Source organism: Polypterus senegalus, chromosome 11 (assembly GCF_016835505.1).
Source record: "Polypterus senegalus isolate Bchr_013 chromosome 11, ASM1683550v1, whole genome shotgun sequence".
NCBI lineage: Eukaryota > Metazoa > Chordata > Cladistia > Polypteriformes > Polypteridae > Polypterus > Polypterus senegalus.
This window is the reverse complement of record NC_053164.1, coordinates 99,887,586-99,904,393: the sequence shown is the minus strand read 5'-3', so window position 1 is coordinate 99,904,393 and position 16,808 is coordinate 99,887,586.

The window sequence follows — 16,808 nt, the reverse complement described above, 5'->3', positions numbered from 1 at the left end:
TGAGTCACCAACTGTGAGAGGAATTTAAGGTGTCTGGAGAAAGCCCACGTGAGCAAATTAAATACATGCACTCTCCACAAAGATAACACCCTAGTTTAGTTCACCTTTGACATGAGGTCAAAGAGTTGTGTGATAGCTATAATACATGCTATACCATTCTGCTCTTCTTCTAATTCAGCACAGGGAACCATGTACTTATGTGACATATGCTAAGTTAGACATAAAGTGTTGTTAGTGCAGTCTAAAGGATACCTCAGGAGAACACAGAGTTAGCTCAATAAAAAATTTACATTTGCTCCATTTTTATAAATTACACAGATGTCGATGAAGGACTGGATAAGTACATCTAACTCTTTAGCACTGCAGTGGAAGTTAACCTCAGAAGTATACACTGATTTATTAAAGTTGTTGTTCAATTTCTGAAATTAAATTAATAAAAAACAACTATTTTTTTGTCTATTCGGGGCTGCAATATACCACTCTCTGGATTTTAAGGAAGAAGTGGTGCACTAAAGTCAAGAGTTATAGGTAGCAGCCAATTAGGTACGATCAGCCCACCAGTCACAAACAAACTCTGCACTGTCTGCCAAGCTCCCCATCACTGAGACAGGGCCTCTCAGGCCAGCCAGTGCACGAGTGCACAAACTGGACTGGTGGTATAAATATCTGAATTATCAAAGTGTACGCTTCAGGGTCTTCAGGCTTGAGTGGTCAGCTGTCTCTTCACATTAAAGTCAGCTCCGTGCCTGGTGTAAATGCTGCAGCAAGAGCTGACAGAGCCGTGAGATATTATGTGTTGATATTGGGGGAGGGAGGGTGTTTGCTGAAGCTGTGAAAAGAGAAAGAGAGAGAAAAAAAACAGGTGTTGTCAGATAAAAGAATGACACCTGTGAAAGACGATAACAGCAACAGTTTAAGATAGTGTTAAACTTTTCTGAAGAAAAATCACTGAAGTACAACAATAATTGAAGGAACATGAATAGAAAGAAAGAAAGAAAGAAAAAGAAAGAAAGAAAGAAAGAAAGAGGAAAGATTTGTGGCCTATTGTCAGAGGATGGGGTTCCCAAAATGATGTGCCCAAACCCCCAGGGGGTGTGAGAGGGCATTTCATGGGGTGTATCAAAGAGGAAGGCTGCATTTTGATTTGCCAAAATTGAGTGAGGTGCATTGTCTGACTTTTTCATGACACAACTGGTGTCTTGCAGTGTGCCATCATTTGTAGGTCATTTATTAGTTACTGCTTCTGTTCTATTATATGGAAAGAATCAAGCATTCCGGGCACAATTGTCAACTGTGAATGAAATGCATGTTCTCGTGGGTTCCTTGCAGTGTTCATAAAGGTGAATAACTTTTTTTTAAGAGAAGCAGAGAAGGGCGCAGTCTAGTATTGATTTCTGTGAAAGCCGTGCTCATGAAACCCCACTGCTGCTTACTTTCAGCCCATTTCTCCTGCTGGCAGTCCTGACAGTGGAGCAGTAATTTTAACTGTGAGGTGCATCTCTTTTTGAACTGCAATGCATGTATTATCAGGGGATAAATCTTGTCGACTGTATTTCACTGCTTAGTGCCTTGCAGGCACACATTGCTACGCAGGGGCCTTCACTCCCCCAATTGAATGTTGATCAAGTCTCATTTTCTTGTGGTGCTTGATGCTTCGCGGGATACACCAAACCCTGGATCATTAATCAAGTGTATATGTTTCACTGGAGACACATTTACAAGATTATTAAGATGTATAAAGGTACTGTAATTGCACAATTTATATTCAAATTTTGTGCATTGAGTTAAAAGTTTATTTTTTTAGTTCAATTTGTTCACCCACATTACTGTATTGGTTCAATTTGTTGTTCAAAAATTTGAAATTTGACTTAAAGAGTAATAGTATGGCACAGTGGTTAGTGCTGCTGCCTCACAACTCCAGAGTCCTAGTTTTAAGTCCATGCCTGCTCACTGCTCACTGTGTTTAGTTTGCATATTAGAATATTAGAATGATTTCAATGAGAATTGACCATTCAGCTCATCAAAGCTCATGGCTCCTATTCACTTACAGTAATTCTCAAAAAGTCAGGTATTTTCTGCTAATACTGTATTTCAGTTTCCTCCAACATTTAGGCAAAATTGAATGATGATTCTAAGTTGGTCTACAATAAGTGAATGTGCCTTACCAAGGGATTCAGTTCTCCATGCTTCTAAATTTATTTTAAGTAGTTTAGAAAACAGATGAATGGAAGGGCAAACCTAATGAATAGGATGGAATCGAGGAAGCACTTCTTCATTGAAAGGGTAATGGGACAAACTACCTAGAACCAGAATCTGGAACAGACTATCAAGTAAGGTAATTGAAACATAAATCCTTACAACTTTTAAAAAGTTATCTAGGAAAACATAGCTATTTGGTAATCAAATGACCTTGATGGACAAAATGATTTCCATTTGTTTGTCCAAATTGAGAACATGGTACAGGCCTAAATATAATGTGCTGACCTCTGGCATCCCAAAGGTTCAGCTCATAAAAATGAACTAAAGTGGATCAAGGTGAGAAATAGGTTTTGAGAAACCAAGGAGGGTAGAAAGCTACCAAAAAGTACTGGTCCAGTTTTCTGCAGAGATAAACCTACGTGAGCCAATTAAAACATTCGTATTTTACAATTTTCTCTCATTTTCCTGTCCCTTCATCTCTCTATTATAATAAAAAGTCCTGGGACGAGACAAGACATTTTAGCCTTGGATGAGACAGGACTTTTTCAGAGAGATACTTTCATGTCCCATGAGACAAGACTTTGTGCCAAACGATTTAACCACACCCGGGGTCAGAAATAAAAAACAGTAGACGACAAAGTAGAACGTCGTAAAGAATACAGTAATCCCTCGCTATATCGCGCTTCGACTTTCGTGGCTTCACTCTGTCGCGGATTTTATATGTAAGCATAACTAAATATATAACGCGGATTTTTCGCGGGTTCTGCGGATAATGGGTCTTTTTACTTCCTGTACATGCTTCCTCAGTTGGTTTGGCCAGTTGATTTCATACAAGGGACGCTATTGGTGGATGGCTGAGAAGCTAACTAATCAGAGCACGCAGTTAAGTTCCTGTGTGCCGAATGCGGTGTTAACCAGGATGTCTCGTCTCGCTCATTCAGCATCAACGTGTTTCGCTGTGTAAAGAGTTAACTTCTGTGCTCTTTTGTGTTTATCTTTGTGCATAGTCAAGCCCTTCATTATGGCTCCAAAACGATCTGCTCCTGCTACTGCTTCAGGAGCTGCGCCCAAGCGTCAATGGAAGATGTTAACGATTGCCGAAAAGGTGAACGTTTTGGATATGTTGAAGGAAGGGAACAGCTACACTGCTGCAGGATGCCATTACAGCATCACTGAGGCTTCTTTTTATTTAAAAAATAGGAAAGGAATATAAGATCTACGGCCAAAGTGTCCTTTTAACCAGGGTGCAAAACGAGTTGTAAGTGGATGTAATAAGGCAGTAGTCTGGATGGAATCTGCTTTAGGGATTTGGATTGAAGACTGCCAATTAGAAGAAAAACGGCGGTGCTACACAGTCGCCTGAAGTGGCTCCTTTAGAAGGGCTGTAATGCTCTCCTTTGTTGTGCAGTAAAATGAAACTCATCGTTATCGGACAAGTCATCGTGTCATTGTTGGTGAGTAACCATAATTAATTTTCTACTTACAGTACTTAGTACATATACGTATGTTTAGTGTCACTGTACACACATTTACTTTATACAATTTTTCTTGCATTGTACATATTTATTGCTGGTGGCCTGTCTATCGTAATGGCTGTAACATATGTGATATCGGAGACACTCGATATCTTTAAAATAATATTTAGGTTTTACTGTACAGTATATAAAGTGTGTTTACATACATAATTTCAATGAATCTTGCTTAATATCTAAGAGAATACAAAGGGATTATGCTGTATAACTGTGCGGGAAATGTTTATAAACAGTGTGGGAGAGTTTATAAGGGCTTAAAATATATAAAAATAACCATACAAACATATGGTTTCTACTTCGCGGATTTTTACCTATCGCTGAGGGGTCTGGAACGCAACCCCCGTGATTGAGGAGGGATTACTGTACAAAAAAGATGGCGTGATACACAGAGCAGTTTAGAGATAATGAAAGTACTAAAATTCGAAAGTCTAAAAAAAGTGATAGTAAAAATCACATTAGTGCTATCAAACAGAAATTATTACTTGATGAAATAACGAAACAGCAAAAAGAGATTGAATATATTTTTTGGATTTAAACTTTAAGTCAGAGACTTGAAGATCTTCTAATTTGTGTTGCCATCAGGGAAAAGTAGTATTTTTTCCCAAAGAAGAGGCGTATCCGTGAGTAGCAGGGATGCAGAGTGGCTGCCTCATAGCACAGGCCTGGTGGGGACAGGGTTGGCAAGCAAAGTTCCTTAGTATTTTACTAAAATAATAAACTTTTTTTGATTTGTACTATGGTCAATGGTACAATGGTTCCCCAGGCTGGACTTGTGGGCAGTAGCAATGGTTCCCCATTACAGTTCTATGCTGATTTCAGTTTAATTGGTTTCCTATGTTTTTCACCACTGTACAAAGTAAGTAACATTGTATCATACAGCATCCTGTCACAGTTAACCTACTGTGCTTAACCTTTTTTTAATTTTTAATTCTTAGTAAATTTAATATAACATATAGTAATGTAATTTGTCAGATACAGTAGTTCATTTACGTTCTAAGTATTATCTGTGCTAATAGTGTGCTTCTCACAATAACAGGCACTAAAGCTAGGCATTATTAAGCTCCTGCAACCTAAGATATTCTTACAACACACAACAACAAGAGGAGATTCATGACAGCTGGAAGTCATGAGTTAAAAAAAAGAATAAGCACTAGATGAAGGCAGTCATAAAAATGACCTACAAATGTTTCTATGTGTAAAAGTTCACATACTTTGACCTGTGGAGAACACAGCATGTAATGTGGCACTAGCTTATGAGGCATGGCTTACAGGAAATGCTCTTACCATGCACCACCTTTGGAATCCGCCTTTGGAATCCACCTTTGGAATGTACTGCTGAGCATTAGGACCCAAGTACCATTTCTCTGACTCCCACAAAATAACATTTTAAAGTCAAAAATCAGAATAGTTTCTTGCTGTTGTCCTTAACCAACCTATCTCACTAACTGTCCCTCTGTTTGGGATCATTTTTAATCTTGCTCCTAGACAGATATTTCTTTGGGATAGCTTTACATGTTATGCTTTTAGGCCCCTGCTGAGTCAGGACCTCTCAAGACTAGAAAAAGAGCATCACAGAGCACACAAGTCCATCAAACAGCATTCGTTTACATTTATTTATTTGGCTGATGCCTTTATCCAAGTCGACTTACAACATTTATGATACAATGTGTTTTTCCAGTTGGAGCACAGGTAGGTCAAGTGACATGCTTAGTTCAGCTTGTATCTCTTTGGAAACTGTCCTTTGCGTTTTTGTCTACCATTCCCACTAATCTTCTGCCCATTCTGGATTTGATTTTCTTATTGTGGTTTCCTCCAGGAAGGTTGGCTACAGTTCCACAGACCTTAAACATCTTAATATTTGCAACTGTTGTCACAGAACATCAAGCTGCTTGAAGATGGTCATAAGAGTCTTTGCTTTTAACATGCTTGTCTAGAATTTTCTTTCTCATCTTCTCCGACAACTATCTCCTTTGCTTACTGTGGTCCATGTTCAGAGTGGAACACACGATGCTGCAAAACAGTGAAGTGATGACTTTTCTCCATTTAAATCGGCTGAATGATTCACTGATTGCATGAATGGAGACATGTGTGATACTAATTAAAGAAAATAGCTAGGCTGAAAAATCCCATAAATCCAACTGTGATCCTTTCTAGGGGAACCAACAAATGTCTCCTGGCCATTGTGGAATATCTTTGTAGAATAAGCAATACTTTAACTCTTTTCAAACTTGTTTTGTTTTACTTGATGACATATCAAAGGCATGCAGACAAACATGGGACAATTACTTTTCATTTAATTACTTTTAAAGAGTGAACATTTTCAAAGAGACCAACAAACTTGCCAATTCCTGAATGAAATTAAACATTTTCAGACATATATTTCCTGACTCATGGGCTGAATTTATAATTTGATTCCACAGAAATATGTGCAGCTTGCATGTAGACCCCCACAGTTGGGGTTTAGTAGCTAATCCTGCTTTAAGACTACAATCATCGTCCCACTTGCTAAAAAAGCCCACCCACCTGCCTGAATGATTACAGTTTGGTAGCACTCACTCCAATCATCATGAAGTGTTTTGAGAGAGTGGTGCTGGCCCACATTCAGAGCAGCATACCGAACACTCTGGACCCCCTGCAGTATGCCTACCGGCCCAACAGGTCCACCTCAGATGCCATCTCGGCTACACTACGTTATTCCCTCTCCCATCTGGAGAACAAAGACTCCTACATCAGTATGCTTTTTGCTGACTACAACTCTGCCTTTAACATGGTTATCCCCCATAAACTCACCCATCAACTTTTTGCACTTGGCCTGCACCCAACCCTCTGTGACTGGCTCCTAGACTTTCTGACTGGCAGGCCCCAGTCTGTCAGGATTGGTAATAGGATTTTAGCCACCATTATCACAAACACAGGCACCCCACAGGGATGCGTCCTCAGCCCCATCCTCTACACCCTGTTCGCAGATGACACCGCAGTGATTGGACGCATCACTGGTGGGGATGAGGCAGCCTACAGAAGGGAGGGTGGACAGTCTGCCATCATGGTGTGGGGACAACAATCTCACCCTCACCACAGTCAAGCCAAAGGAGATGATAGTGGACATGAGGAAGGAGAGGAGACCTCATCGGCCACTGTTCATCTGAGGGCTTGAAGTGGAAAGGGTGAGCAGTATTAAATACCTGGGCGTCTACATCAGTGAGGATCTCACTTGGACTCTTAACACTAGCGGCTGTACTTTCTGAGGAGGCTGAGGAAGTTTGGTATGTCGACTAAGGTCCTCGGCAACTTTTACAGCTGCATTGTTGATAGCATCTTGACCAGCTACATCACCGTGTAGTACGGAAACACTACTGCTGTGGACCGCAAACGCCTGCAGAGAGTGGTAAAGACTGCTGAGAAGATCACCAGGACCCCACTGCCCTCTCTGCAGAGCATCTACAGCTGCAGAATCCGCAGGAGAACTGCCTCGATCCTCATGGACCACAAACCCCAACACAAACTGTTCACACTTATACCCTCAGGCAGGAGATATAGAAGTATGAAATGCAGGACTTCCAGGCTAAAGAACTCTTTCTTTCCCAAGGCCATTAGACTCCTAAATAACTGACTGGAGTTTATAACCATGGTTCACCTCATTACATCTACCTCAGACAACTGTTGTTAGACTTGTCCATCACACACCTACCTGCACAATTACACTTTATACTTCTATTCTGTTTTTTATACTTTATGCTGTCTCTGTTACTTATTATCTATCTGCTGCTTATTATTTATGTTTATGTTTATATGTTGGTTTTGTCATTTTGTGTGGACAGCAAAGAAGGAATTTCATTGTACAGGGAAACGTGTCTCCTTACTGTGCACATGACAATAAACTTCAACTTGAACTTGTAACACTTAATGTGACATAATACTAACCTAAATTAACATAGCTAAACCAAATATGACAATAAAAAACACCTTTCCTTGATCTTTTTTTGTATTTGATTAAAATCACTTCCTAACTGCATGGAGCAGAAGCTTAGTCAACAGACACAAGACAGGAATTCAGGTTGCAGGAAATACCAGTAAGAGTGTCAGTCAGAGCATTAGCACAGTGTGTGTGTGTGTATGACCACACGTGGGGAAAAACTGCAAACAATAGAGAAACAAAATCTAAATAAAAAAAATGACAATTTTAATTTGATTTCATATTGTTATATAGCACAGTATAGGCAAAACTGTGCAGCAGAGTTGCCTAAAAGGTAATTACATGCACTGTGAAATGGCCATGAAAAATGATTAACATGAGAACATACTGTACAGTAATCCCTCCTCGATCGCGGGGTTTACGTTTCAGAACCCCCTGCGAAAGGTGAAAATTCGCGAAGTAAAAATCATATGTTCATATGGTTATTTTTATATATTTTAAGCCCTTATAAACTCTCCCTCACTATTATAAACATTTCCTGCACAGGTATACAGCATAAACCCTTTGTATTCTCTTAGATATTAGGTAACATTCGTTGAAATTATGTATGTAAACACACTGTTTATATACAGTAAAACCTAAATATTATTTTAAAGATATCGAGCATCTCCGATATCACATGTTATAGCCATTACGACAGACAGGCCACCAGCAATAAATACGTACAATGCAAAAAAATTGTATACAGTAAAATGTGCGTACAGTGACACTAAATGTATGTACATGTAATAAGTACTGTACGTAGAAAATTAATTATGGTTACTCACCAACAATGACACGACGACTTGTCCGATAACGATGAGTTTAATTTTACTGCACAACAAAGGAGAGCGTTACAACCCTTCTAAAGGAGCCACTTCAGGTGACTGTGTAGCACCGCTGTTGTTCTTCCGGCAGTCTTCAATCTAAGTCCCTAAATTAGATTCCATCTGGACTACCGCCCTATTTCATCCACTTAAAACTCGTTTTATGCCCTGTTTAAAAGGACACTGCGGCCGTAGATCTTATATTCTTTTCCTCCTATTTAAATAAAAAGAATCGTGGACTCATTGATGCTGTAATGGTGTCCTGCAGCGGTGTAGCTGTTCCCTTCCTTCAACATATCCAAAACTTTTACCTTTTCAGCAATCGTTAGCATCTTCCATTGGCGCTTGGGCATGGCCCCTGAAGCAGTAGCAGGAGCAGATCGTTTTGGAGCTATAACAGAGGGCTTGACTATGCACAAAGATAAACACAAAAGAGCACAAAAGTTAAATCTTTACACAGCAAAACACGTTGATGCTGAATGAGCGAGACAAGACTTCCTGGTTAATGCAGCAAAATTGAATTTGGCACTCCGTCGCTGAGCCAATCAACACACAGGAACTTAACTGCGTGCTCTGATTGGGTAGCTTCTCAGCCATCCGCCAATAGCGTCCCTTGTATGAAATCAACTGGGCAAACCAACTGAGGAAGCATGTTCCAGAAGTAAAAAGACCCATTGTCCGCAGAAACCCCAGAAGCAGCGAAAAATCCGCGTTATATATTTAGATATGCTTACATATAAAATCTGCGATAGAGTGAAGCCACGAAAGTCGAAGCACGATATACCGAGGGATTGCTCTATGTTTTCTAATATATATTTTTGATCTAGGAAACTTACATTTCCTGCGTGTTTGTTCCACCATAAAACTTTCAGGCACTAAGGTGATAAAATTCAAAAACTCATGCTTTAGTGTCAACAAATGGACTGACACATTTGAACATGACAGGAACATCCCTGGGTCCTACACAGCAAGAACCCGAGTGAAATGAAGTACAGATATATGTTGCTACACATACTTCAAGCAAACACAATAACTTAACATTCTCAAACTATTTAATTCATTTAAGAGCTGTATGGGCTGGGCCTGTCCTGATTTACAAATTTTTCTTTCTAATTGGAATAGGAGGCTTAAAGTTTTCCTGTAACCCCTCCATCTTTTTCATTGTTAAATGTGGAGCGGTACAGTTGGTAACACTGCTTCTTTTCAATAAGGAGACTCGGAATTAAGTCCTGGGTGCTCTCTGCATATAGTTTGTATGTTCCCTCCATGTTTGTGTGGAGACCCTTCAGGTGCTACAGTTTCTACCCAAAGTCAAAGGTGGACTGGTGATGCTAAATTGGCCCTGATCTGTGTGTGTGTGTTTACTCTATGATTGGTTGGCACCCTGTCCATAATTTGTTTACTGTCTTATGCTCAGTGGTTACTGGGATAGGCTTCCACTTTCCCTTCACACTGGTCTGGATAAGCAGGTTTAAAAAAAGGATGGAAGTTGGATGCTCAAGTGGGGTCTTGTTCTGTTGTTCTGTAAAGTACAATATGCTTTCTAGATGTGTTATATGCTTACATGCTATCTGTGGGAATATGTGACAAACTACAAACTCTAAATAATACTTGGGGCACTGGACTAGCCATCCAAGACAGCAGGAAGCTCACATTTGACAAGCAAGAAAGATGCCAAAATTGCAATCATATCCAACATCACTGAACAAATACAAAGCAAACTAATACTTTCAAATCTCTACCTACATGGCTAAAGAAAAGTTATATACTAGGGACAATAGTTACTACTGCCACCAGGCAACAAATTCTCATATTCTCTCTGTCCACAACACATTGAATTTTAGGATCTATGATACCAGGAGCAGGCACTCATTGCATCTCTATGTTCCAAAAATCAATTCAATATCCCCAAACAGGGGGTACCTCATTGTTATTTGTTCAAAGTATTCCTATTAATTCATCTTTTTTTTGCAATGCAGGGAGGTAGAAACCCAAACATAATAACACCTTGTAAACTCTACATAGATTTCACTGAGCCAGAAACTAAACCCAGAAATCAAGTGGTTTCAGACTCACTTTTTATATGGAAGAAAAATCCAGAAATTAATTCAATGTAGTAAATACTACATTGTTTCATTAGAAACACATCAATAAACTCAACAGAACTGCCTATGATATACTTTGACTACTTAGGTGGCAAAAAGTTGCCAGAAGCTTAATATTGAACCTATTATTATAACCTGTAATTACCCTGAAGTGCCTATCTGGGTTATATTTAAGTAGAGCTCACTTCATTAATAGGAATGAAACCAGAAACAAGTGAGTGTGAGGGAAAGAATACAACTATGGAATGGTTTTTCTGTTAGGTATGGCTGATACCCCAGAAATCAATTACCAGGAGGTACCTGGTCAGGTGAACTGGGGAACTGAATACACCGAAAACTCATTGTGCTTCCTTTTGGGCTGGTGCATAGGGTATCGAAATGAAACATTTGTTTGGATTCCTGTCCCTTCGAGACAAAACCACCAATGTACAGTAAAAAGCAGCATTTTTACCAAGGACACCAGAGTGTAGACCAGTAGTTGCCACAGGATGTCCTAGCATTACATTTTTTTTGTGTTTTAGTTTATTTTTTATTTTGTTTTTAAAGAATGCATTACAATAACAAGGGTAAAGCAAAGCAATCAGTAACACAAATCATGAAGCACACCAAACAATGAGTCAAAGAGTTAAGTTTGTGATATAAATTGAAACCCCAGGGACTCATGCGGAAACTGGCTTAAAGTTATGGCTTGCTTTTTACCATCTTTTAAGCTTTTTTTGCTGTTGGTATGTTATGACTCAAGGCAGCAGAACATAGAAATGAAGAGAAATTTTAATTTCATTGCACATTTCAGTGATGTGTCAGTCTCATTCTGACATTCTAGAACTAATTATATCACTTTTAACTGACTTGGTGTCTCACTACAGCTGTCTTCAGTGTTGGTAATAACATGTAATGCTAATTGCTTTTAGTGTGTAGCCTATATATTTTGTATATTTAAAAGGTTGTCTACTGTGTTATATATCTGGCAATGGCAGCATTAGCTCATTTGAAGGATATTGCCAATGGCTGGCTATGCAAAGAGCGAGTTTTCAGGAATTGTAATTTTTTTTGGGCTGATGATGATAACTGGCTTATAAACTAATTTATACTTCCTAGAGCTGTCCTCTTAGAGTTGTGCGCTGAATTGGAGCCTGCATTATAGAGACCATCATGTAGAAATGACACAATCCCTGTTCTTTTATAACTTTTAAAACCATAGGGTATTTTGCAAGTGACACTTTTCAGCATCAACTGGCTAACCTCACAGTCACATCCCTGAGTTGTGTCATGCCATTTGTATAGGATGGTATACTTAAGGTGTTATCAGGACGCACTCAGATTCCTTATCATAAGGGTAAGTAAGTCGAGATTAAAAGGCAATTTGTAGCAATTGCTGATTTTTCAAATATAATCAGTGAAACTGGCTGCACACCTTTTGTGATGAAGGCACCATCACATGAATGAATTTGCTTTTGTAAACAGGAGGCAGTTTTATTCCATTAACATACTAATAATTGATGCTCAAATGTGTCTGACTAATGTTACTATAATGACCCTGTTCAACTCATGATTTCTTTATTTTATCAAATAGTTATTTGGGCAGCAGACTTTAGGGTCATGCTGTGTGTGATGGTTGGCTTCTTGTTAAGCAAACTGATTGGATTACAGTTAAGTTCCGAACATTATAGACAACTTGTATAATCTTTCTTTCAGATGATAGGAGGTAAACCACACTAGTGGAGACATAATGAAAGACAACCCTGGCCATGATTGGTAATAGAACAAACCATGGGTTCAGTGAATGGAAGATGGTAGTGTTTGGACTTACTGGACAGCACGTTGCCCCTCAAAGGTTTGCTGCATTGTGATGGCTTGTGCGGTACTGCACAGCATAGCGCACAAAAATGGATGACCTCAGGACACCAATGCAATGGCAGTTCAAACACGTTTGGTTGTTCTGCGTTGAACATAAAGAGACTGGTATTGTAACATTGACATTTACTTGCCAAAATGATTCAATAAGATTGTTCTTTATCTTGTTATATAATACGCTACTGTGGCTGTCCGTTTGTCTGTCTGTAGCTCTCAAAATGTTTGACCTATTGACCTGAAATTTGGTACACATATACTAGTTAACCCCTACTGAACGCTTTCGGGGTGACGATTTTTATTACTCTTTTTATTTTTATTGTATTGTAGAATCAACTCTTAACAGCGGGCAGCAGCGCATGTGTACTGGCGCCGTTCTCATCCCTACCACCATCGCCGTCACTTCCTCTACCTTTTCATATCTAAAATCATTCTTCAGGCCGATTGAACACTTAAGTGCCAGCTTAAGTGAAAATTGAAGAAAAACATACTAAGTAATTGCAACATAAAAATGGACTTATTCAGTTTTAACGCAAAAAGATGCTGACGAAAGAAAGAGAAGAAGCAGATCACTAGGGTGCAGAAAGGAAATGCTGCTCATTAAGCAGCAAAACATATAGAGAAAGAGTATGAAAACTATAGGTGAAGTGTATTCACTACACGTTATCATTACTGGTATCTTAGATTTCTGCACATACAATCTACATCAATTAATGCTGTGTACTGTAATAATAGCACATTGCTATTGCTCTTTTCACTCAGCTGCTCCCACTCTTATTTCTTATTTTTTCTTCGTTTATTTGTGACTTCAGCTGAGAAATTAGCAAAAATAATGTTTTTGCGATTCTCCACCTAGCAATACTTCATGTTCACATTCCTGTAAGTTTCACTTTCTGCAGTTTTTTCCTGTGTTTTTCCATGAGTTGTAGTAAAGAGGTTGCTTACAAGCATAAGCAAACTGATATGGTGATTAGATCATAAATATTCAAGGCATTAAAGCTACTGACAGGAAGCGATGAGGAATGGCTACAGACGCATGCACGAGTGCACAGATTTAGGTTCATTTCAGATTTATATAGGAACTTGCTGTGGCATGTGATGTACGTAAGGTTTTTTGTTTTTTGTACATACACCGTTTTTGCCTATCAAACGTAACCAAAATTTTAGTATGGAAACTAAGCAAGGTTTTATAGAAGATATAAAAGTGAACAAAGACGGGTGCTTGGAAGACTTATTTTAAAATGACATTAACAAAATATTGCCAAATTCTGAAAATGTTACTTTTCCATGTTTAGGTAATGTAAGGCGTCATTTTGCCATTGAGAGTGCATTAGGATTCTTCAAATTAAAAAAAATCATTCAGTGTGATATCAGTGCAGGGATTTGAAATCACAGTGAGTTTCTCACTATATACTCATATCTGAACAGGTATTATTTGGAACAACAAACTGGGATGCATAATATTTGATTATATAATGGATTAATTTGGCCTTATTCTTTATGCATTGTCTAACTAAAAGCTTTTTTTTCTGTGTAAATTTTTTTTAGTAATGCTGATTTTCTTACCCTTTAGTGCATATATATAAATTCAATAACTATTCTGCAATCTTGTTTATATTCATGTGCAAATAAATTTGCTTATATCTAGTAAATGTAAATATATTTTGAGATTTTCCAGGTACAGAAGACAGAAGTGTCAAAGCAAGGTTTTTATTTCAGATAATGAAGTCAAGATGTTTTGAGGAAAGGTTGTTGTACTAATCATGGTGCGTCAGAGTGGTGACATGCTGCATGTTGAATGGCACATGCCAGTAAGAATTTCACTGAACTATATGTACATGTGACAATAATAACCCTATAAACCTATAAGACAGATAAACAAATATCTTCCCCCAAAATGCTATTAATTTAAAACTAGTCATTTTTTGTGTTTTAACCAAATGTACAATAAGAACAAAACTAGGCTGATTAGAATAAGTGGGTACTGCTTTATGTTTGTTTTATAGACCATATTTAAGCAGGAGAAAGTAGGGTGAAATGACATGTTTTATCGGCTAACTGAATAGATTACAAATGCAAGCCTTTTAGGCAGCTAAGGCCCCTTCAAGGCAAGCTCTACAATGAAACTTTGTTTAGACTTGAAACTGCTCTTGATCTAAAGTTTGATTTCTACATTCTCTGAAGACCCCTCGTGTTTCTGATAACTGATTTTAGCATTGTGAAGGTGTTCTTGCCTTAAATGTGTAGTAACTCCTGACAGCTCCTCATCATGTCTTAACTCTCCAGAACTTTTTGTCCATTCAAAGACGCAGACATAATAAGGTTTAGAAATCAACCAAAAGACCATGTGTTTGTCCATTAATTGATGGTATAGGTTTAGGGTTTCTCTTTTATTGCCCTTTTGGCTTGTCTCTTATGGGCAAACTTTTCTGACATTTTTTTTATTTTTTTATTTTCTAATATTTTATCAACAGCCTCTTTAATTATTATATTAAGGAACATTGAATTGATATTTTGGGCATTGAACATTTAAGCCCACTTTTTATTTGGTTGTAGCTTTAAGGGCTACTTTTGAAAGTAAAGCCTGTTTTTGAGTTTTGTGTGAGTAGTAATAATACTATTCGTGGGCAATGCATAAAATAATGCAAATAACCAGATTTTTCTAAAAGAAAAATCATTCATCGCATTCGTCAGTTTCTGTGATCAAGCCTTGATACACCTGTTTTTCCATCAACTCAAATAATTTAGGTTTTCTGTTCTTATCACACTGCGGTGGGCTGGCGCCCTGCCCGGGGTTTGTTTCCTGCCTTGCGCCCTGTGTTGGCTGGGATTGGCTCCAGAAGACCCCATGACCCTGTAGTTAGGATATAGCGGGTTGGATAATGGATGGATGGATGTTCTTATCACAACATCTAAATACACAGAAAGTCTAGATAACACTATCTGATGGTAAAAGTGAAACATCCATATCAGCAGTGTTTGAGTGTACTGTATATGTTGCTGCAGGATACTAAGAATACATTCCAACCCAAAGTGACTCAATTCTGATTTTCAGTTCATATCAATCTTTTTTGTTTGACTGTTGAAATTAATTTTGTAAGCAAATCAGATCTGATATACCAATATTGGTATATCAATATCTATCCTAAAAATGTGAAATTAAGCCATTAGTCAGGAGTGGCCTAGTAAACATGAATACAAGCTACATGATGACTGCTGACATGCTGACTTCAAATTGTTTACAGTGCAAAATGTTTGTAATTTCGTCAGCTTACATTGCCAAGTGCTCAAAGATTCTTTGAGTCGAGTCATCACTGCCAGATCTGGATGTAGAAACCTGTAGATACCAGAGAGGAGGTAAGATGGGTGGAAAAACATGTGGAGGGTTTTGATGCATGACAATTTCAGAATCTTGAAGGGAATCTTCAATTACTTATGGAAATACCTGTCTGCAAGACAAAAATATGTGCTTGAGGTACAACATTTCAGAAAACATGCAATGCAATTTGGTTGTATTAGCATGCTTTCTTTTTTTGCATTTTAAATTTCTCTAGAAAGATCAAATCTGTGTCACATGAGTGAAAAAATACCTTTGAGTGACAGTATTAATTAATTTTCAAAAAGGTAGTTCTTTGATTGTCTTACAACCTAACAGGTATGGTGATGGTGAAAACATAATCATAACCTTATTTTGCAGCCATATAAACCATAGACATTGTGAAGGATGGCCGGCCATTTATCCCGGCCAATACCCCCAAGCCGCCAGGTGGAGCCCTCCTTGCAGCGTGGAGGTCCCCAGAAGACCAGCAGGGCATCATGGACATTGGAGTTTTTATGCAAAGCCCTGCTGGATGCCGTGGGGGCCACTGGAGGGAGCTGCAGGGAGGACCGAGGGCTTCTTCGTGCCCTGTGACCCGGAGGTTCGTCACAGGAACAGCGACGGACTTCCGGGTTGAAGAAAAGGACTATTTACCCTGACCCGGAAGGAATAAGGACTTGTGGTGGAGAGTGTGCTTTGTGCACTGTGGCAACAAAATAAAGTCAATTTGAGGACTTTTACCTGGTGTCTGGAGTCGTGGACAGGGGTTCAAGGGAGCGAGAGAGCCCCCTATCGTTCACAGTGGCGTAGTCGGCAGGATACTCTAGCGTCATTTGCTGAGGACCTGAATAAAATATTTTTGTGGATAACGAACCCCGAGAAGACTACGGAATCAGGACTCACCACAACATCGCCAAAACCCGAAAAAAACGAGTCCAAAATGGGAAAGAAGAAGGGCAAGCAAAGCGACAACGCCAGCGGGAGTGCCGTAGGTGCAATGGCCGATGCTCGGGAGGAGTTAAG